The sequence below is a fragment of the Anomaloglossus baeobatrachus genome, unplaced genomic scaffold (genome assembly GCF_048569485.1).
Source record: "Anomaloglossus baeobatrachus isolate aAnoBae1 unplaced genomic scaffold, aAnoBae1.hap1 Scaffold_2573, whole genome shotgun sequence".
NCBI lineage: Eukaryota > Metazoa > Chordata > Amphibia > Anura > Aromobatidae > Anomaloglossus > Anomaloglossus baeobatrachus.
This window is the reverse complement of record NW_027442131.1, coordinates 107650-127307: the sequence shown is the minus strand read 5'-3', so window position 1 is coordinate 127307 and position 19658 is coordinate 107650. Positions and strand designations below refer to the sequence as shown.

At 46.4% G+C, this 19658-nt stretch overlaps 12 non-coding genes across 12 annotated transcripts; all 12 read left to right on the top strand.

Annotated features, from left to right (window-relative positions):
* The first annotated feature begins 950 nt into the window (after positions 1-950).
* On the top strand, positions 951-1141 carry LOC142263314 (U2 spliceosomal RNA). The gene has a single exon (XR_012730410.1). It is a non-coding gene; the product is annotated as a U2 spliceosomal RNA (small nuclear RNA).
* Positions 1142-2528: 1387 nt separating this feature from the next.
* Positions 2529-2719, top strand: LOC142263313 (U2 spliceosomal RNA). The gene has a single exon (XR_012730409.1). It is a non-coding gene; the product is annotated as a U2 spliceosomal RNA (small nuclear RNA).
* Positions 2720-4106: 1387 nt separating this feature from the next.
* LOC142263312 (U2 spliceosomal RNA) lies at positions 4107-4297 on the top strand. Its single transcript, XR_012730408.1, has one exon. It is a non-coding gene; the product is annotated as a U2 spliceosomal RNA (small nuclear RNA).
* A 1387-nt stretch (positions 4298-5684) lies between these two features.
* LOC142263309 (U2 spliceosomal RNA) lies at positions 5685-5875 on the top strand. Its single transcript, XR_012730406.1, has one exon. It is a non-coding gene; the product is annotated as a U2 spliceosomal RNA (small nuclear RNA).
* Positions 5876-7262: 1387 nt separating this feature from the next.
* LOC142263308 (U2 spliceosomal RNA) lies at positions 7263-7453 on the top strand. Its single transcript, XR_012730405.1, has one exon. It is a non-coding gene; the product is annotated as a U2 spliceosomal RNA (small nuclear RNA).
* A 1387-nt stretch (positions 7454-8840) lies between these two features.
* On the top strand, positions 8841-9031 carry LOC142263307 (U2 spliceosomal RNA). Its single transcript, XR_012730404.1, has one exon. It is a non-coding gene; the product is annotated as a U2 spliceosomal RNA (small nuclear RNA).
* Positions 9032-10418: 1387 nt separating this feature from the next.
* LOC142263306 (U2 spliceosomal RNA) lies at positions 10419-10609 on the top strand. The gene has a single exon (XR_012730403.1). It is a non-coding gene; the product is annotated as a U2 spliceosomal RNA (small nuclear RNA).
* Positions 10610-11996: 1387 nt separating this feature from the next.
* LOC142263305 (U2 spliceosomal RNA) lies at positions 11997-12187 on the top strand. The gene has a single exon (XR_012730402.1). It is a non-coding gene; the product is annotated as a U2 spliceosomal RNA (small nuclear RNA).
* A 1387-nt stretch (positions 12188-13574) lies between these two features.
* LOC142263363 (U2 spliceosomal RNA) lies at positions 13575-13765 on the top strand. Its single transcript, XR_012730454.1, has one exon. It is a non-coding gene; the product is annotated as a U2 spliceosomal RNA (small nuclear RNA).
* A 1387-nt stretch (positions 13766-15152) lies between these two features.
* Positions 15153-15343, top strand: LOC142263304 (U2 spliceosomal RNA). Its single transcript, XR_012730401.1, has one exon. It is a non-coding gene; the product is annotated as a U2 spliceosomal RNA (small nuclear RNA).
* Positions 15344-16730: 1387 nt separating this feature from the next.
* On the top strand, positions 16731-16921 carry LOC142263303 (U2 spliceosomal RNA). Its single transcript, XR_012730400.1, has one exon. It is a non-coding gene; the product is annotated as a U2 spliceosomal RNA (small nuclear RNA).
* Positions 16922-18308: 1387 nt separating this feature from the next.
* Positions 18309-18499, top strand: LOC142263302 (U2 spliceosomal RNA). The gene has a single exon (XR_012730399.1). It is a non-coding gene; the product is annotated as a U2 spliceosomal RNA (small nuclear RNA).
* The last annotated feature ends 1159 nt before the right edge of the window (positions 18500-19658 follow it).

Sequence of the window (19658 nt, the reverse complement as noted above, 5' to 3'; positions counted from 1 at the left end):
TCTTTAGTAGTCTGTTGGCGCCCTCTCCTGGAGGAATAGTTTGCTTGCTCTTGGACATTCTAAAAGAGAGGTCATGATAGACATTGAGCTTCTGAGCTCAATTGGGGACAGTCATGGGTGATGAATGTTTGCAACCTACTGCGAAGCCTCATACCGCAATATAAGGAACGTCAAATACTAAGAAAGGGCGGCCTATGAAAGAATTACTACTTTCAATAAGTACACTTAAACGGCTAATTGGGAATAGAAAAACTGTAAAAAGCCCTCTGAGAAAGCCCCCCTCTAACCTTTGATAGTAAGCTTTTCTGTAGTCTGCCTGTTGATGTATTTTCCGTTTGAACTGTGCACAACATGAAGAGACGGAACACTGGCGGCTTGTCACAATGCCCCCCGATGACATCACAATAGCGCTGCTGCCTAGAAAACAAGCTGCGCAGAAGAAGTTGTTCTTTGGGTGGGAGGGTGGGCTAGTGGAAGGAGGGGGCAATCTCTTTTTTTCCCGGGTGGTAGGGGGATGACAGGAGAAGGGAAGCGGGTGGTGAGAAAGGTACAGAGGGCAGGGTTTGGGGGCTGGGAAGGAAAGGGAAAAGATTAGGGTTTGGGGATGATGAAAGGGCTTTCTACGGGTAAGGATGGCAAAGGGTGGCAGTGACGGAAAGTCAGGCAACCTGTCCTGTCCGTCTTTTTGTATCGTGAATTGGAAAGACTGCAAGGGGGAGGGGAGTTGCTTGCGCCCTAAAGGAGGAGTTATTCAGATTCATTGCAGTGGGCGGCGGCTGCAAAACGCACCATTCTTCTTGTTTTGGCTCTGCAAAGCAGCCTTTTCAAGGGTTGGCTTGGGTGACAAAATGTCTTGTGTAGGCGTGGGTTTGTCTCCCTCTCGCTCTCTCTCCCTAAGATGTGTCCGGCATAGGCCAGGGTGCCACTCGAGGCCCAAACCAATTCTGGTTATCGCTTCTCGGCCTTTTGGCTAAGATCAAGTGTAGTATCTGTTCTTATCAGTTTAATATCTGATACGTCCCCTATCTGGGGACCATATATTAAATGGATTTTTAGAACAGGGAGATGGAAAAAGAGCTTGCTCTGTCCACTCCACGCATTGACCTGGTATTGCAGTACCTCCAGGAACGGTGCACCCCTTCTTAACCCAGTTTCCAAAAGCAGAACTCAATTCACCTGATTCATATTAGCCCGATTTAATGAATTGGAAGAAAGCATACGTCTTCATATGCACCTCAATTTGGCCCATTCACTTTTCACACTTCCTCCTTTTGTTTTTTATCTTTCACACTTTTGACTTTCTTTATTCATCCAAATAGCAAACTCATCACCACTCAACCTGACCAACTCGGCTATGTCCCCGTGCTGCAGTTCTCTGTCTTATCTAGATCATTTGCAATTGAATGGAATAGATCCCTTTTGGACAAAGTGGATTCACCTGCTGCTGCAGTGACCACAGGTGTGATAACATCTAGAATTGGCATCTGGTGCGATCTCTCCGCTTCCACTCCAAAGAAAGTTACCTGTTTATTCCTATCATGCATTGGTTTTTGGGGTTTTCTTTGAGTAATGATGATCTCTTTAGTAGTCTGTTGGCGCCCTCTCCTGGAGGAATAGTTTGCTTGCTCTTGGACATTCTAAAAGAGAGGTCATGATAGACATTGAGCTTCTGAGCTCAATTGGGGACAGTCATGGGTGATGAATGTTTGCAACCTACTGCGAAGCCTCATACCGCAATATAAGGAACGTCAAATACTAAGAAAGGGCGGCCTATGAAAGAATTACTACTTTCAATAAGTACACTTAAACGGCTAATTGGGAATAGAAAAACTGTAAAAAGCCCTCTGAGAAAGCCCCCCTCTAACCTTTGATAGTAAGCTTTTCTGTAGTCTGCCTGTTGATGTATTTTCCGTTTGAACTGTGCACAACATGAAGAGACGGAACACTGGCGGCTTGTCACAATGCCCCCCGATGACATCACAATAGCGCTGCTGCCTAGAAAACAAGCTGCGCAGAAGAAGTTGTTCTTTGGGTGGGAGGGTGGGCTAGTGGAAGGAGGGGGCAATCTCTTTTTTTCCCGGGTGGTAGGGGGATGACAGGAGAAGGGAAGCGGGTGGTGAGAAAGGTACAGAGGGCAGGGTTTGGGGGCTGGGAAGGAAAGGGAAAAGATTAGGGTTTGGGGATGATGAAAGGGCTTTCTACGGGTAAGGATGGCAAAGGGTGGCAGTGACGGAAAGTCAGGCAACCTGTCCTGTCCGTCTTTTTGTATCGTGAATTGGAAAGACTGCAAGGGGGAGGGGAGTTGCTTGCGCCCTAAAGGAGGAGTTATTCAGATTCATTGCAGTGGGCGGCGGCTGCAAAACGCACCATTCTTCTTGTTTTGGCTCTGCAAAGCAGCCTTTTCAAGGGTTGGCTTGGGTGACAAAATGTCTTGTGTAGGCGTGGGTTTGTCTCCCTCTCGCTCTCTCTCCCTAAGATGTGTCCGGCATAGGCCAGGGTGCCACTCGAGGCCCAAACCAATTCTGGTTATCGCTTCTCGGCCTTTTGGCTAAGATCAAGTGTAGTATCTGTTCTTATCAGTTTAATATCTGATACGTCCCCTATCTGGGGACCATATATTAAATGGATTTTTAGAACAGGGAGATGGAAAAAGAGCTTGCTCTGTCCACTCCACGCATTGACCTGGTATTGCAGTACCTCCAGGAACGGTGCACCCCTTCTTAACCCAGTTTCCAAAAGCAGAACTCAATTCACCTGATTCATATTAGCCCGATTTAATGAATTGGAAGAAAGCATACGTCTTCATATGCACCTCAATTTGGCCCATTCACTTTTCACACTTCCTCCTTTTGTTTTTTATCTTTCACACTTTTGACTTTCTTTATTCATCCAAATAGCAAACTCATCACCACTCAACCTGACCAACTCGGCTATGTCCCCGTGCTGCAGTTCTCTGTCTTATCTAGATCATTTGCAATTGAATGGAATAGATCCCTTTTGGACAAAGTGGATTCACCTGCTGCTGCAGTGACCACAGGTGTGATAACATCTAGAATTGGCATCTGGTGCGATCTCTCCGCTTCCACTCCAAAGAAAGTTACCTGTTTATTCCTATCATGCATTGGTTTTTGGGGTTTTCTTTGAGTAATGATGATCTCTTTAGTAGTCTGTTGGCGCCCTCTCCTGGAGGAATAGTTTGCTTGCTCTTGGACATTCTAAAAGAGAGGTCATGATAGACATTGAGCTTCTGAGCTCAATTGGGGACAGTCATGGGTGATGAATGTTTGCAACCTACTGCGAAGCCTCATACCGCAATATAAGGAACGTCAAATACTAAGAAAGGGCGGCCTATGAAAGAATTACTACTTTCAATAAGTACACTTAAACGGCTAATTGGGAATAGAAAAACTGTAAAAAGCCCTCTGAGAAAGCCCCCCTCTAACCTTTGATAGTAAGCTTTTCTGTAGTCTGCCTGTTGATGTATTTTCCGTTTGAACTGTGCACAACATGAAGAGACGGAACACTGGCGGCTTGTCACAATGCCCCCCGATGACATCACAATAGCGCTGCTGCCTAGAAAACAAGCTGCGCAGAAGAAGTTGTTCTTTGGGTGGGAGGGTGGGCTAGTGGAAGGAGGGGGCAATCTCTTTTTTTCCCGGGTGGTAGGGGGATGACAGGAGAAGGGAAGCGGGTGGTGAGAAAGGTACAGAGGGCAGGGTTTGGGGGCTGGGAAGGAAAGGGAAAAGATTAGGGTTTGGGGATGATGAAAGGGCTTTCTACGGGTAAGGATGGCAAAGGGTGGCAGTGACGGAAAGTCAGGCAACCTGTCCTGTCCGTCTTTTTGTATCGTGAATTGGAAAGACTGCAAGGGGGAGGGGAGTTGCTTGCGCCCTAAAGGAGGAGTTATTCAGATTCATTGCAGTGGGCGGCGGCTGCAAAACGCACCATTCTTCTTGTTTTGGCTCTGCAAAGCAGCCTTTTCAAGGGTTGGCTTGGGTGACAAAATGTCTTGTGTAGGCGTGGGTTTGTCTCCCTCTCGCTCTCTCTCCCTAAGATGTGTCCGGCATAGGCCAGGGTGCCACTCGAGGCCCAAACCAATTCTGGTTATCGCTTCTCGGCCTTTTGGCTAAGATCAAGTGTAGTATCTGTTCTTATCAGTTTAATATCTGATACGTCCCCTATCTGGGGACCATATATTAAATGGATTTTTAGAACAGGGAGATGGAAAAAGAGCTTGCTCTGTCCACTCCACGCATTGACCTGGTATTGCAGTACCTCCAGGAACGGTGCACCCCTTCTTAACCCAGTTTCCAAAAGCAGAACTCAATTCACCTGATTCATATTAGCCCGATTTAATGAATTGGAAGAAAGCATACGTCTTCATATGCACCTCAATTTGGCCCATTCACTTTTCACACTTCCTCCTTTTGTTTTTTATCTTTCACACTTTTGACTTTCTTTATTCATCCAAATAGCAAACTCATCACCACTCAACCTGACCAACTCGGCTATGTCCCCGTGCTGCAGTTCTCTGTCTTATCTAGATCATTTGCAATTGAATGGAATAGATCCCTTTTGGACAAAGTGGATTCACCTGCTGCTGCAGTGACCACAGGTGTGATAACATCTAGAATTGGCATCTGGTGCGATCTCTCCGCTTCCACTCCAAAGAAAGTTACCTGTTTATTCCTATCATGCATTGGTTTTTGGGGTTTTCTTTGAGTAATGATGATCTCTTTAGTAGTCTGTTGGCGCCCTCTCCTGGAGGAATAGTTTGCTTGCTCTTGGACATTCTAAAAGAGAGGTCATGATAGACATTGAGCTTCTGAGCTCAATTGGGGACAGTCATGGGTGATGAATGTTTGCAACCTACTGCGAAGCCTCATACCGCAATATAAGGAACGTCAAATACTAAGAAAGGGCGGCCTATGAAAGAATTACTACTTTCAATAAGTACACTTAAACGGCTAATTGGGAATAGAAAAACTGTAAAAAGCCCTCTGAGAAAGCCCCCCTCTAACCTTTGATAGTAAGCTTTTCTGTAGTCTGCCTGTTGATGTATTTTCCGTTTGAACTGTGCACAACATGAAGAGACGGAACACTGGCGGCTTGTCACAATGCCCCCCGATGACATCACAATAGCGCTGCTGCCTAGAAAACAAGCTGCGCAGAAGAAGTTGTTCTTTGGGTGGGAGGGTGGGCTAGTGGAAGGAGGGGGCAATCTCTTTTTTTCCCGGGTGGTAGGGGGATGACAGGAGAAGGGAAGCGGGTGGTGAGAAAGGTACAGAGGGCAGGGTTTGGGGGCTGGGAAGGAAAGGGAAAAGATTAGGGTTTGGGGATGATGAAAGGGCTTTCTACGGGTAAGGATGGCAAAGGGTGGCAGTGACGGAAAGTCAGGCAACCTGTCCTGTCCGTCTTTTTGTATCGTGAATTGGAAAGACTGCAAGGGGGAGGGGAGTTGCTTGCGCCCTAAAGGAGGAGTTATTCAGATTCATTGCAGTGGGCGGCGGCTGCAAAACGCACCATTCTTCTTGTTTTGGCTCTGCAAAGCAGCCTTTTCAAGGGTTGGCTTGGGTGACAAAATGTCTTGTGTAGGCGTGGGTTTGTCTCCCTCTCGCTCTCTCTCCCTAAGATGTGTCCGGCATAGGCCAGGGTGCCACTCGAGGCCCAAACCAATTCTGGTTATCGCTTCTCGGCCTTTTGGCTAAGATCAAGTGTAGTATCTGTTCTTATCAGTTTAATATCTGATACGTCCCCTATCTGGGGACCATATATTAAATGGATTTTTAGAACAGGGAGATGGAAAAAGAGCTTGCTCTGTCCACTCCACGCATTGACCTGGTATTGCAGTACCTCCAGGAACGGTGCACCCCTTCTTAACCCAGTTTCCAAAAGCAGAACTCAATTCACCTGATTCATATTAGCCCGATTTAATGAATTGGAAGAAAGCATACGTCTTCATATGCACCTCAATTTGGCCCATTCACTTTTCACACTTCCTCCTTTTGTTTTTTATCTTTCACACTTTTGACTTTCTTTATTCATCCAAATAGCAAACTCATCACCACTCAACCTGACCAACTCGGCTATGTCCCCGTGCTGCAGTTCTCTGTCTTATCTAGATCATTTGCAATTGAATGGAATAGATCCCTTTTGGACAAAGTGGATTCACCTGCTGCTGCAGTGACCACAGGTGTGATAACATCTAGAATTGGCATCTGGTGCGATCTCTCCGCTTCCACTCCAAAGAAAGTTACCTGTTTATTCCTATCATGCATTGGTTTTTGGGGTTTTCTTTGAGTAATGATGATCTCTTTAGTAGTCTGTTGGCGCCCTCTCCTGGAGGAATAGTTTGCTTGCTCTTGGACATTCTAAAAGAGAGGTCATGATAGACATTGAGCTTCTGAGCTCAATTGGGGACAGTCATGGGTGATGAATGTTTGCAACCTACTGCGAAGCCTCATACCGCAATATAAGGAACGTCAAATACTAAGAAAGGGCGGCCTATGAAAGAATTACTACTTTCAATAAGTACACTTAAACGGCTAATTGGGAATAGAAAAACTGTAAAAAGCCCTCTGAGAAAGCCCCCCTCTAACCTTTGATAGTAAGCTTTTCTGTAGTCTGCCTGTTGATGTATTTTCCGTTTGAACTGTGCACAACATGAAGAGACGGAACACTGGCGGCTTGTCACAATGCCCCCCGATGACATCACAATAGCGCTGCTGCCTAGAAAACAAGCTGCGCAGAAGAAGTTGTTCTTTGGGTGGGAGGGTGGGCTAGTGGAAGGAGGGGGCAATCTCTTTTTTTCCCGGGTGGTAGGGGGATGACAGGAGAAGGGAAGCGGGTGGTGAGAAAGGTACAGAGGGCAGGGTTTGGGGGCTGGGAAGGAAAGGGAAAAGATTAGGGTTTGGGGATGATGAAAGGGCTTTCTACGGGTAAGGATGGCAAAGGGTGGCAGTGACGGAAAGTCAGGCAACCTGTCCTGTCCGTCTTTTTGTATCGTGAATTGGAAAGACTGCAAGGGGGAGGGGAGTTGCTTGCGCCCTAAAGGAGGAGTTATTCAGATTCATTGCAGTGGGCGGCGGCTGCAAAACGCACCATTCTTCTTGTTTTGGCTCTGCAAAGCAGCCTTTTCAAGGGTTGGCTTGGGTGACAAAATGTCTTGTGTAGGCGTGGGTTTGTCTCCCTCTCGCTCTCTCTCCCTAAGATGTGTCCGGCATAGGCCAGGGTGCCACTCGAGGCCCAAACCAATTCTGGTTATCGCTTCTCGGCCTTTTGGCTAAGATCAAGTGTAGTATCTGTTCTTATCAGTTTAATATCTGATACGTCCCCTATCTGGGGACCATATATTAAATGGATTTTTAGAACAGGGAGATGGAAAAAGAGCTTGCTCTGTCCACTCCACGCATTGACCTGGTATTGCAGTACCTCCAGGAACGGTGCACCCCTTCTTAACCCAGTTTCCAAAAGCAGAACTCAATTCACCTGATTCATATTAGCCCGATTTAATGAATTGGAAGAAAGCATACGTCTTCATATGCACCTCAATTTGGCCCATTCACTTTTCACACTTCCTCCTTTTGTTTTTTATCTTTCACACTTTTGACTTTCTTTATTCATCCAAATAGCAAACTCATCACCACTCAACCTGACCAACTCGGCTATGTCCCCGTGCTGCAGTTCTCTGTCTTATCTAGATCATTTGCAATTGAATGGAATAGATCCCTTTTGGACAAAGTGGATTCACCTGCTGCTGCAGTGACCACAGGTGTGATAACATCTAGAATTGGCATCTGGTGCGATCTCTCCGCTTCCACTCCAAAGAAAGTTACCTGTTTATTCCTATCATGCATTGGTTTTTGGGGTTTTCTTTGAGTAATGATGATCTCTTTAGTAGTCTGTTGGCGCCCTCTCCTGGAGGAATAGTTTGCTTGCTCTTGGACATTCTAAAAGAGAGGTCATGATAGACATTGAGCTTCTGAGCTCAATTGGGGACAGTCATGGGTGATGAATGTTTGCAACCTACTGCGAAGCCTCATACCGCAATATAAGGAACGTCAAATACTAAGAAAGGGCGGCCTATGAAAGAATTACTACTTTCAATAAGTACACTTAAACGGCTAATTGGGAATAGAAAAACTGTAAAAAGCCCTCTGAGAAAGCCCCCCTCTAACCTTTGATAGTAAGCTTTTCTGTAGTCTGCCTGTTGATGTATTTTCCGTTTGAACTGTGCACAACATGAAGAGACGGAACACTGGCGGCTTGTCACAATGCCCCCCGATGACATCACAATAGCGCTGCTGCCTAGAAAACAAGCTGCGCAGAAGAAGTTGTTCTTTGGGTGGGAGGGTGGGCTAGTGGAAGGAGGGGGCAATCTCTTTTTTTCCCGGGTGGTAGGGGGATGACAGGAGAAGGGAAGCGGGTGGTGAGAAAGGTACAGAGGGCAGGGTTTGGGGGCTGGGAAGGAAAGGGAAAAGATTAGGGTTTGGGGATGATGAAAGGGCTTTCTACGGGTAAGGATGGCAAAGGGTGGCAGTGACGGAAAGTCAGGCAACCTGTCCTGTCCGTCTTTTTGTATCGTGAATTGGAAAGACTGCAAGGGGGAGGGGAGTTGCTTGCGCCCTAAAGGAGGAGTTATTCAGATTCATTGCAGTGGGCGGCGGCTGCAAAACGCACCATTCTTCTTGTTTTGGCTCTGCAAAGCAGCCTTTTCAAGGGTTGGCTTGGGTGACAAAATGTCTTGTGTAGGCGTGGGTTTGTCTCCCTCTCGCTCTCTCTCCCTAAGATGTGTCCGGCATAGGCCAGGGTGCCACTCGAGGCCCAAACCAATTCTGGTTATCGCTTCTCGGCCTTTTGGCTAAGATCAAGTGTAGTATCTGTTCTTATCAGTTTAATATCTGATACGTCCCCTATCTGGGGACCATATATTAAATGGATTTTTAGAACAGGGAGATGGAAAAAGAGCTTGCTCTGTCCACTCCACGCATTGACCTGGTATTGCAGTACCTCCAGGAACGGTGCACCCCTTCTTAACCCAGTTTCCAAAAGCAGAACTCAATTCACCTGATTCATATTAGCCCGATTTAATGAATTGGAAGAAAGCATACGTCTTCATATGCACCTCAATTTGGCCCATTCACTTTTCACACTTCCTCCTTTTGTTTTTTATCTTTCACACTTTTGACTTTCTTTATTCATCCAAATAGCAAACTCATCACCACTCAACCTGACCAACTCGGCTATGTCCCCGTGCTGCAGTTCTCTGTCTTATCTAGATCATTTGCAATTGAATGGAATAGATCCCTTTTGGACAAAGTGGATTCACCTGCTGCTGCAGTGACCACAGGTGTGATAACATCTAGAATTGGCATCTGGTGCGATCTCTCCGCTTCCACTCCAAAGAAAGTTACCTGTTTATTCCTATCATGCATTGGTTTTTGGGGTTTTCTTTGAGTAATGATGATCTCTTTAGTAGTCTGTTGGCGCCCTCTCCTGGAGGAATAGTTTGCTTGCTCTTGGACATTCTAAAAGAGAGGTCATGATAGACATTGAGCTTCTGAGCTCAATTGGGGACAGTCATGGGTGATGAATGTTTGCAACCTACTGCGAAGCCTCATACCGCAATATAAGGAACGTCAAATACTAAGAAAGGGCGGCCTATGAAAGAATTACTACTTTCAATAAGTACACTTAAACGGCTAATTGGGAATAGAAAAACTGTAAAAAGCCCTCTGAGAAAGCCCCCCTCTAACCTTTGATAGTAAGCTTTTCTGTAGTCTGCCTGTTGATGTATTTTCCGTTTGAACTGTGCACAACATGAAGAGACGGAACACTGGCGGCTTGTCACAATGCCCCCCGATGACATCACAATAGCGCTGCTGCCTAGAAAACAAGCTGCGCAGAAGAAGTTGTTCTTTGGGTGGGAGGGTGGGCTAGTGGAAGGAGGGGGCAATCTCTTTTTTTCCCGGGTGGTAGGGGGATGACAGGAGAAGGGAAGCGGGTGGTGAGAAAGGTACAGAGGGCAGGGTTTGGGGGCTGGGAAGGAAAGGGAAAAGATTAGGGTTTGGGGATGATGAAAGGGCTTTCTACGGGTAAGGATGGCAAAGGGTGGCAGTGACGGAAAGTCAGGCAACCTGTCCTGTCCGTCTTTTTGTATCGTGAATTGGAAAGACTGCAAGGGGGAGGGGAGTTGCTTGCGCCCTAAAGGAGGAGTTATTCAGATTCATTGCAGTGGGCGGCGGCTGCAAAACGCACCATTCTTCTTGTTTTGGCTCTGCAAAGCAGCCTTTTCAAGGGTTGGCTTGGGTGACAAAATGTCTTGTGTAGGCGTGGGTTTGTCTCCCTCTCGCTCTCTCTCCCTAAGATGTGTCCGGCATAGGCCAGGGTGCCACTCGAGGCCCAAACCAATTCTGGTTATCGCTTCTCGGCCTTTTGGCTAAGATCAAGTGTAGTATCTGTTCTTATCAGTTTAATATCTGATACGTCCCCTATCTGGGGACCATATATTAAATGGATTTTTAGAACAGGGAGATGGAAAAAGAGCTTGCTCTGTCCACTCCACGCATTGACCTGGTATTGCAGTACCTCCAGGAACGGTGCACCCCTTCTTAACCCAGTTTCCAAAAGCAGAACTCAATTCACCTGATTCATATTAGCCCGATTTAATGAATTGGAAGAAAGCATACGTCTTCATATGCACCTCAATTTGGCCCATTCACTTTTCACACTTCCTCCTTTTGTTTTTTATCTTTCACACTTTTGACTTTCTTTATTCATCCAAATAGCAAACTCATCACCACTCAACCTGACCAACTCGGCTATGTCCCCGTGCTGCAGTTCTCTGTCTTATCTAGATCATTTGCAATTGAATGGAATAGATCCCTTTTGGACAAAGTGGATTCACCTGCTGCTGCAGTGACCACAGGTGTGATAACATCTAGAATTGGCATCTGGTGCGATCTCTCCGCTTCCACTCCAAAGAAAGTTACCTGTTTATTCCTATCATGCATTGGTTTTTGGGGTTTTCTTTGAGTAATGATGATCTCTTTAGTAGTCTGTTGGCGCCCTCTCCTGGAGGAATAGTTTGCTTGCTCTTGGACATTCTAAAAGAGAGGTCATGATAGACATTGAGCTTCTGAGCTCAATTGGGGACAGTCATGGGTGATGAATGTTTGCAACCTACTGCGAAGCCTCATACCGCAATATAAGGAACGTCAAATACTAAGAAAGGGCGGCCTATGAAAGAATTACTACTTTCAATAAGTACACTTAAACGGCTAATTGGGAATAGAAAAACTGTAAAAAGCCCTCTGAGAAAGCCCCCCTCTAACCTTTGATAGTAAGCTTTTCTGTAGTCTGCCTGTTGATGTATTTTCCGTTTGAACTGTGCACAACATGAAGAGACGGAACACTGGCGGCTTGTCACAATGCCCCCCGATGACATCACAATAGCGCTGCTGCCTAGAAAACAAGCTGCGCAGAAGAAGTTGTTCTTTGGGTGGGAGGGTGGGCTAGTGGAAGGAGGGGGCAATCTCTTTTTTTCCCGGGTGGTAGGGGGATGACAGGAGAAGGGAAGCGGGTGGTGAGAAAGGTACAGAGGGCAGGGTTTGGGGGCTGGGAAGGAAAGGGAAAAGATTAGGGTTTGGGGATGATGAAAGGGCTTTCTACGGGTAAGGATGGCAAAGGGTGGCAGTGACGGAAAGTCAGGCAACCTGTCCTGTCCGTCTTTTTGTATCGTGAATTGGAAAGACTGCAAGGGGGAGGGGAGTTGCTTGCGCCCTAAAGGAGGAGTTATTCAGATTCATTGCAGTGGGCGGCGGCTGCAAAACGCACCATTCTTCTTGTTTTGGCTCTGCAAAGCAGCCTTTTCAAGGGTTGGCTTGGGTGACAAAATGTCTTGTGTAGGCGTGGGTTTGTCTCCCTCTCGCTCTCTCTCCCTAAGATGTGTCCGGCATAGGCCAGGGTGCCACTCGAGGCCCAAACCAATTCTGGTTATCGCTTCTCGGCCTTTTGGCTAAGATCAAGTGTAGTATCTGTTCTTATCAGTTTAATATCTGATACGTCCCCTATCTGGGGACCATATATTAAATGGATTTTTAGAACAGGGAGATGGAAAAAGAGCTTGCTCTGTCCACTCCACGCATTGACCTGGTATTGCAGTACCTCCAGGAACGGTGCACCCCTTCTTAACCCAGTTTCCAAAAGCAGAACTCAATTCACCTGATTCATATTAGCCCGATTTAATGAATTGGAAGAAAGCATACGTCTTCATATGCACCTCAATTTGGCCCATTCACTTTTCACACTTCCTCCTTTTGTTTTTTATCTTTCACACTTTTGACTTTCTTTATTCATCCAAATAGCAAACTCATCACCACTCAACCTGACCAACTCGGCTATGTCCCCGTGCTGCAGTTCTCTGTCTTATCTAGATCATTTGCAATTGAATGGAATAGATCCCTTTTGGACAAAGTGGATTCACCTGCTGCTGCAGTGACCACAGGTGTGATAACATCTAGAATTGGCATCTGGTGCGATCTCTCCGCTTCCACTCCAAAGAAAGTTACCTGTTTATTCCTATCATGCATTGGTTTTTGGGGTTTTCTTTGAGTAATGATGATCTCTTTAGTAGTCTGTTGGCGCCCTCTCCTGGAGGAATAGTTTGCTTGCTCTTGGACATTCTAAAAGAGAGGTCATGATAGACATTGAGCTTCTGAGCTCAATTGGGGACAGTCATGGGTGATGAATGTTTGCAACCTACTGCGAAGCCTCATACCGCAATATAAGGAACGTCAAATACTAAGAAAGGGCGGCCTATGAAAGAATTACTACTTTCAATAAGTACACTTAAACGGCTAATTGGGAATAGAAAAACTGTAAAAAGCCCTCTGAGAAAGCCCCCCTCTAACCTTTGATAGTAAGCTTTTCTGTAGTCTGCCTGTTGATGTATTTTCCGTTTGAACTGTGCACAACATGAAGAGACGGAACACTGGCGGCTTGTCACAATGCCCCCCGATGACATCACAATAGCGCTGCTGCCTAGAAAACAAGCTGCGCAGAAGAAGTTGTTCTTTGGGTGGGAGGGTGGGCTAGTGGAAGGAGGGGGCAATCTCTTTTTTTCCCGGGTGGTAGGGGGATGACAGGAGAAGGGAAGCGGGTGGTGAGAAAGGTACAGAGGGCAGGGTTTGGGGGCTGGGAAGGAAAGGGAAAAGATTAGGGTTTGGGGATGATGAAAGGGCTTTCTACGGGTAAGGATGGCAAAGGGTGGCAGTGACGGAAAGTCAGGCAACCTGTCCTGTCCGTCTTTTTGTATCGTGAATTGGAAAGACTGCAAGGGGGAGGGGAGTTGCTTGCGCCCTAAAGGAGGAGTTATTCAGATTCATTGCAGTGGGCGGCGGCTGCAAAACGCACCATTCTTCTTGTTTTGGCTCTGCAAAGCAGCCTTTTCAAGGGTTGGCTTGGGTGACAAAATGTCTTGTGTAGGCGTGGGTTTGTCTCCCTCTCGCTCTCTCTCCCTAAGATGTGTCCGGCATAGGCCAGGGTGCCACTCGAGGCCCAAACCAATTCTGGTTATCGCTTCTCGGCCTTTTGGCTAAGATCAAGTGTAGTATCTGTTCTTATCAGTTTAATATCTGACACGTCCCCTATCTGGGGACCATATATTAAATGGATTTTTAGAACAGGGAGATGGAAAAAGAGCTTGCTCTGTCCACTCCACGCATTGACCTGGTATTGCAGTACCTCCAGGAACGGTGCACCCCTTCTTAACCCAGTTTCCAAAAGCAGAACTCAATTCACCTGATTCATATTAGCCCGATTTAATGAATTGGAAGAAAGCATACGTCTTCATATGCACCTCAATTTGGCCCATTCACTTTTCACACTTCCTCCTTTTGTTTTTTATCTTTCACACTTTTGACTTTCTTTATTCATCCAAATAGCAAACTCATCACCACTCAACCTGACCAACTCGGCTATGTCCCCGTGCTGCAGTTCTCTGTCTTATCTAGATCATTTGCAATTGAATGGAATAGATCCCTTTTGGACAAAGTGGATTCACCTGCTGCTGCAGTGACCACAGGTGTGATAACATCTAGAATTGGCATCTGGTGCGATCTCTCCGCTTCCACTCCAAAGAAAGTTACCTGTTTATTCCTATCATGCATTGGTTTTTGGGGTTTTCTTTGAGTAATGATGATCTCTTTAGTAGTCTGTTGGCGCCCTCTCCTGGAGGAATAGTTTGCTTGCTCTTGGACATTCTAAAAGAGAGGTCATGATAGACATTGAGCTTCTGAGCTCAATTGGGGACAGTCATGGGTGATGAATGTTTGCAACCTACTGCGAAGCCTCATACCGCAATATAAGGAACGTCAAATACTAAGAAAGGGCGGCCTATGAAAGAATTACTACTTTCAATAAGTACACTTAAACGGCTAATTGGGAATAGAAAAACTGTAAAAAGCCCTCTGAGAAAGCCCCCCTCTAACCTTTGATAGTAAGCTTTTCTGTAGTCTGCCTGTTGATGTATTTTCCGTTTGAACTGTGCACAACATGAAGAGACGGAACACTGGCGGCTTGTCACAATGCCCCCCGATGACATCACAATAGCGCTGCTGCCTAGAAAACAAGCTGCGCAGAAGAAGTTGTTCTTTGGGTGGGAGGGTGGGCTAGTGGAAGGAGGGGGCAATCTCTTTTTTTCCCGGGTGGTAGGGGGATGACAGGAGAAGGGAAGCGGGTGGTGAGAAAGGTACAGAGGGCAGGGTTTGGGGGCTGGGAAGGAAAGGGAAAAGATTAGGGTTTGGGGATGATGAAAGGGCTTTCTACGGGTAAGGATGGCAAAGGGTGGCAGTGACGGAAAGTCAGGCAACCTGTCCTGTCCGTCTTTTTGTATCGTGAATTGGAAAGACTGCAAGGGGGAGGGGAGTTGCTTGCGCCCTAAAGGAGGAGTTATTCAGATTCATTGCAGTGGGCGGCGGCTGCAAAACGCACCATTCTTCTTGTTTTGGCTCTGCAAAGCAGCCTTTTCAAGGGTTGGCTTGGGTGACAAAATGTCTTGTGTAGGCGTGGGTTTGTCTCCCTCTCGCTCTCTCTCCCTAAGATGTGTCCGGCATAGGCCAGGGTGCCACTCGAGGCCCAAACCAATTCTGGTTATCGCTTCTCGGCCTTTTGGCTAAGATCAAGTGTAGTATCTGTTCTTATCAGTTTAATATCTGATACGTCCCCTATCTGGGGACCATATATTAAATGGATTTTTAGAACAGGGAGATGGAAAAAGAGCTTGCTCTGTCCACTCCACGCATTGACCTGGTATTGCAGTACCTCCAGGAACGGTGCACCCCTTCTTAACCCAGTTTCCAAAAGCAGAACTCAATTCACCTGATTCATATTAGCCCGATTTAATGAATTGGAAGAAAGCATACGTCTTCATATGCACCTCAATTTGGCCCATTCACTTTTCACACTTCCTCCTTTTGTTTTTTATCTTTCACACTTTTGACTTTCTTTATTCATCCAAATAGCAAACTCATCACCACTCAACCTGACCAACTCGGCTATGTCCCCGTGCTGCAGTTCTCTGTCTTATCTAGATCATTTGCAATTGAATGGAATAGATCCCTTTTGGACAAAGTGGATTCACCTGCTGCTGCAGTGACCACAGGTGTGATAACATCTAGAATTGGCATCTGGTGCGATCTCTCCGCTTCCACTCCAAAGAAAGTTACCTGTTTATTCCTATCATGCATTGGTTTTTGGGGTTTTCTTTGAGTAATGATGATCTCTTTAGTAGTCTGTTGGCGCCCTCTCCTGGAGGAATAGTTTGCTTGCTCTTGGACATTCTAAAAGAGAGGTCATGATAGACATTGAGCTTCTGAGCTCAATTGGGGACAGTCATGGGTGATGAATGTTTGCAACCTACTGCGAAGCCTCATACCGCAATATAAGGAACGTCAAATACTAAGAAAGGGCGGCCTATGAAAGAATTACTACTTTCAATAAGTACACTTAAACGGCTAATTGGGAATAGAAAAACTGTAAAAAGCCCTCTGAGAAAGCCCCCCTCTAACCTTTGATAGTAAGCTTTTCTGTAGTCTGCCTGTTGATGTATTTTCCGTTTGAACTGTGCACAACATGAAGAGACGGAACACTGGCGGCTTGTCACAATGCCCCCCGATGACATCACAATAGCGCTGCTGCCTAGAAAACAAGCTGCGCAGAAGAAGTTGTTCTTTGGGTGGGAGGGTGGGCTAGTGGAAGGAGGGGGCAATCTCTTTTTTTCCCGGGTGGTAGGGGGATGACAGGAGAAGGGAAGCGGGTGGTGAGAAAGGTACAGAGGGCAGGGTTTGGGGGCTGGGAAGGAAAGGGAAAAGATTAGGGTTTGGGGATGATGAAAGGGCTTTCTACGGGTAAGGATGGCAAAGGGTGGCAGTGACGGAAAGTCAGGCAACCTGTCCTGTCCGTCTTTTTGTATCGTGAATTGGAAAGACTGCAAGGGGGAGGGGAGTTGCTTGCGCCCTAAAGGAGGAGTTATTCAGATTCATTGCAGTGGGCGGCGGCTGCAAAACGCACCATTCTTCTTGTTTTGGCTCTGCAAAGCAGCCTTTTCAAGGGTTGGCTTGGGTGACAAAATGTCTTGTGTAGGCGTGGGTTTGTCTCCCTCTCGCTCTCTCTCCCTAAGATGTGTCCGGCATAGGCCAGGGTGCCACTCGAGGCCCAAACCAATTCTGGTTATCGCTTCTCGGCCTTTTGGCTAAGATCAAGTGTAGTATCTGTTCTTATCAGTTTAATATCTGATACGTCCCCTATCTGGGGACCATATATTAAATGGATTTTTAGAACAGGGAGATGGAAAAAGAGCTTGCTCTGTCCACTCCACGCATTGACCTGGTATTGCAGTACCTCCAGGAACGGTGCACCCCTTCTTAACCCAGTTTCCAAAAGCAGAACTCAATTCACCTGATTCATATTAGCCCGATTTAATGAATTGGAAGAAAGCATACGTCTTCATATGCACCTCAATTTGGCCCATTCACTTTTCACACTTCCTCCTTTTGTTTTTTATCTTTCACACTTTTGACTTTCTTTATTCATCCAAATAGCAAACTCATCACCACTCAACCTGACCAACTCGGCTATGTCCCCGTGCTGCAGTTCTCTGTCTTATCTAGATCATTTGCAATTGAATGGAATAGATCCCTTTTGGACAAAGTGGATTCACCTGCTGCTGCAGTGACCACAGGTGTGATAACATCTAGAATTGGCATCTGGTGCGATCTCTCCGCTTCCACTCCAAAGAAAGTTACCTGTTTATTCCTATCATGCATTGGTTTTTGGGGTTTTCTTTGAGTAATGATGATCTCTTTAGTAGTCTGTTGGCGCCCTCTCCTGGAGGAATAGTTTGCTTGCTCTTGGACATTCTAAAAGAGAGGTCATGATAGACATTGAGCTTCTGAGCTCAATTGGGGACAGTCATGGGTGATGAATGTTTGCAACCTACTGCGAAGCCTCATACCGCAATATAAGGAACGTCAAATACTAAGAAAGGGCGGCCTATGAAAGAATTACTACTTTCAATAAGTACACTTAAACGGCTAATTGGGAATAGAAAAACTGTAAAAAGCCCTCTGAGAAAGCCCCCCTCTAACCTTTGATAGTAAGCTTTTCTGTAGTCTGCCTGTTGATGTATTTTCCGTTTGAACTGTGCACAACATGAAGAGACGGAACACTGGCGGCTTGTCACAATGCCCCCCGATGACATCACAATAGCGCTGCTGCCTAGAAAACAAGCTGCGCAGAAGAAGTTGTTCTTTGGGTGGGAGGGTGGGCTAGTGGAAGGAGGGGGCAATCTCTTTTTTTCCCGGGTGGTAGGGGGATGACAGGAGAAGGGAAGCGGGTGGTGAGAAAGGTACAGAGGGCAGGGTTTGGGGGCTGGGAAGGAAAGGGAAAAGATTAGGGTTTGGGGATGATGAAAGGGCTTTCTACGGGTAAGGATGGCAAAGGGTGGCAGTGACGGAAAGTCAGGCAACCTGTCCTGTCCGTCTTTTTGTATCGTGAATTGGAAAGACTGCAAGGGGGAGGGGAGTTGCTTGCGCCCTAAAGGAGGAGTTATTCAGATTCATTGCAGTGGGCGGCGGCTGCAAAACGCACCATTCTTCTTGTTTTGGCTCTGCAAAGCAGCCTTTTCAAGGGTTGGCTTGGGTGACAAAATGTCTTGTGTAGGCGTGGGTTTGTCTCCCTCTCGCTCTCTCTCCCTAAGATGTGTCCGGCATAGGCCAGGGTGCCACTCGAGGCCCAAACCAATTCTGGTTATCGCTTCTCGGCCTTTTGGCTAAGATCAAGTGTAGTATCTGTTCTTATCAGTTTAATATCTGATACGTCCCCTATCTGGGGACCATATATTAAATGGATTTTTAGAACAGGGAGATGGAAAAAGAGCTTGCTCTGTCCACTCCACGCATTGACCTGGTATTGCAGTACCTCCAGGAACGGTGCACCCCTTCTTAACCCAGTTTCCAAAAGCAGAACTCAATTCACCTGATTCATATTAGCCCGATTTAATGAATTGGAAGAAAGCATACGTCTTCATATGCACCTCAATTTGGCCCATTCACTTTTCACACTTCCTCCTTTTGTTTTTTATCTTTCACACTTTTGACTTTCTTTATTCATCCAAATAGCAAACTCATCACCACTCAACCTGACCAACTCGGCTATGTCCCCGTGCTGCAGTTCTCTGTCTTATCTAGATCATTTGCAATTGAATGGAATAGATCCCTTTTGGACAAAGTGGATTCACCTGCTGCTGCAGTGACCACAGGTGTGATAACATCTAGAATTGGCATCTGGTGCGATCTCTCCGCTTCCACTCCAAAGAAAGTTACCTGTTTATTCCTATCATGCATTGGTTTTTGGGGTTTTCTTTGAGTAATGATGATCTCTTTAGTAGTCTGTTGGCGCCCTCTCCTGGAGGAATAGTTTGCTTGCTCTTGGACATTCTAAAAGAGAGGTCATGATAGACATTGAGCTTCTGAGCTCAATTGGGGACAGTCATGGGTGATGAATGTTTGCAACCTACTGCGAAGCCTCATACCGCAATATAAGGAACGTCAAATACTAAGAAAGGGCGGCCTATGAAAGAATTACTACTTTCAATAAGTACACTTAAACGGCTAATTGGGAATAGAAAAACTGTAAAAAGCCCTCTGAGAAAGCCCCCCTCTAACCTTTGATAGTAAGCTTTTCTGTAGTCTGCCTGTTGATGTATTTTCCGTTTGAACTGTGCACAACATGAAGAGACGGAACACTGGCGGCTTGTCACAATGCCCCCCGATGACATCACAATAGCGCTGCTGCCTAGAAAACAAGCTGCGCAGAAGAAGTTGTTCTTTGGGTGGGAGGGTGGGCTAGTGGAAGGAGGGGGCAATCTCTTTTTTTCCCGGGTGGTAGGGGGATGACAGGAGAAGGGAAGCGGGTGGTGAGAAAGGTACAGAGGGCAGGGTTTGGGGGCTGGGAAGGAAAGGGAAAAGATTAGGGTTTGGGGATGATGAAAGGGCTTTCTACGGGTAAGGATGGCAAAGGGTGGCAGTGACGGAAAGTCAGGCAACCTGTCCTGTCCGTCTTTTTGTATCGTGAATTGGAAAGACTGCAAGGGGGAGGGG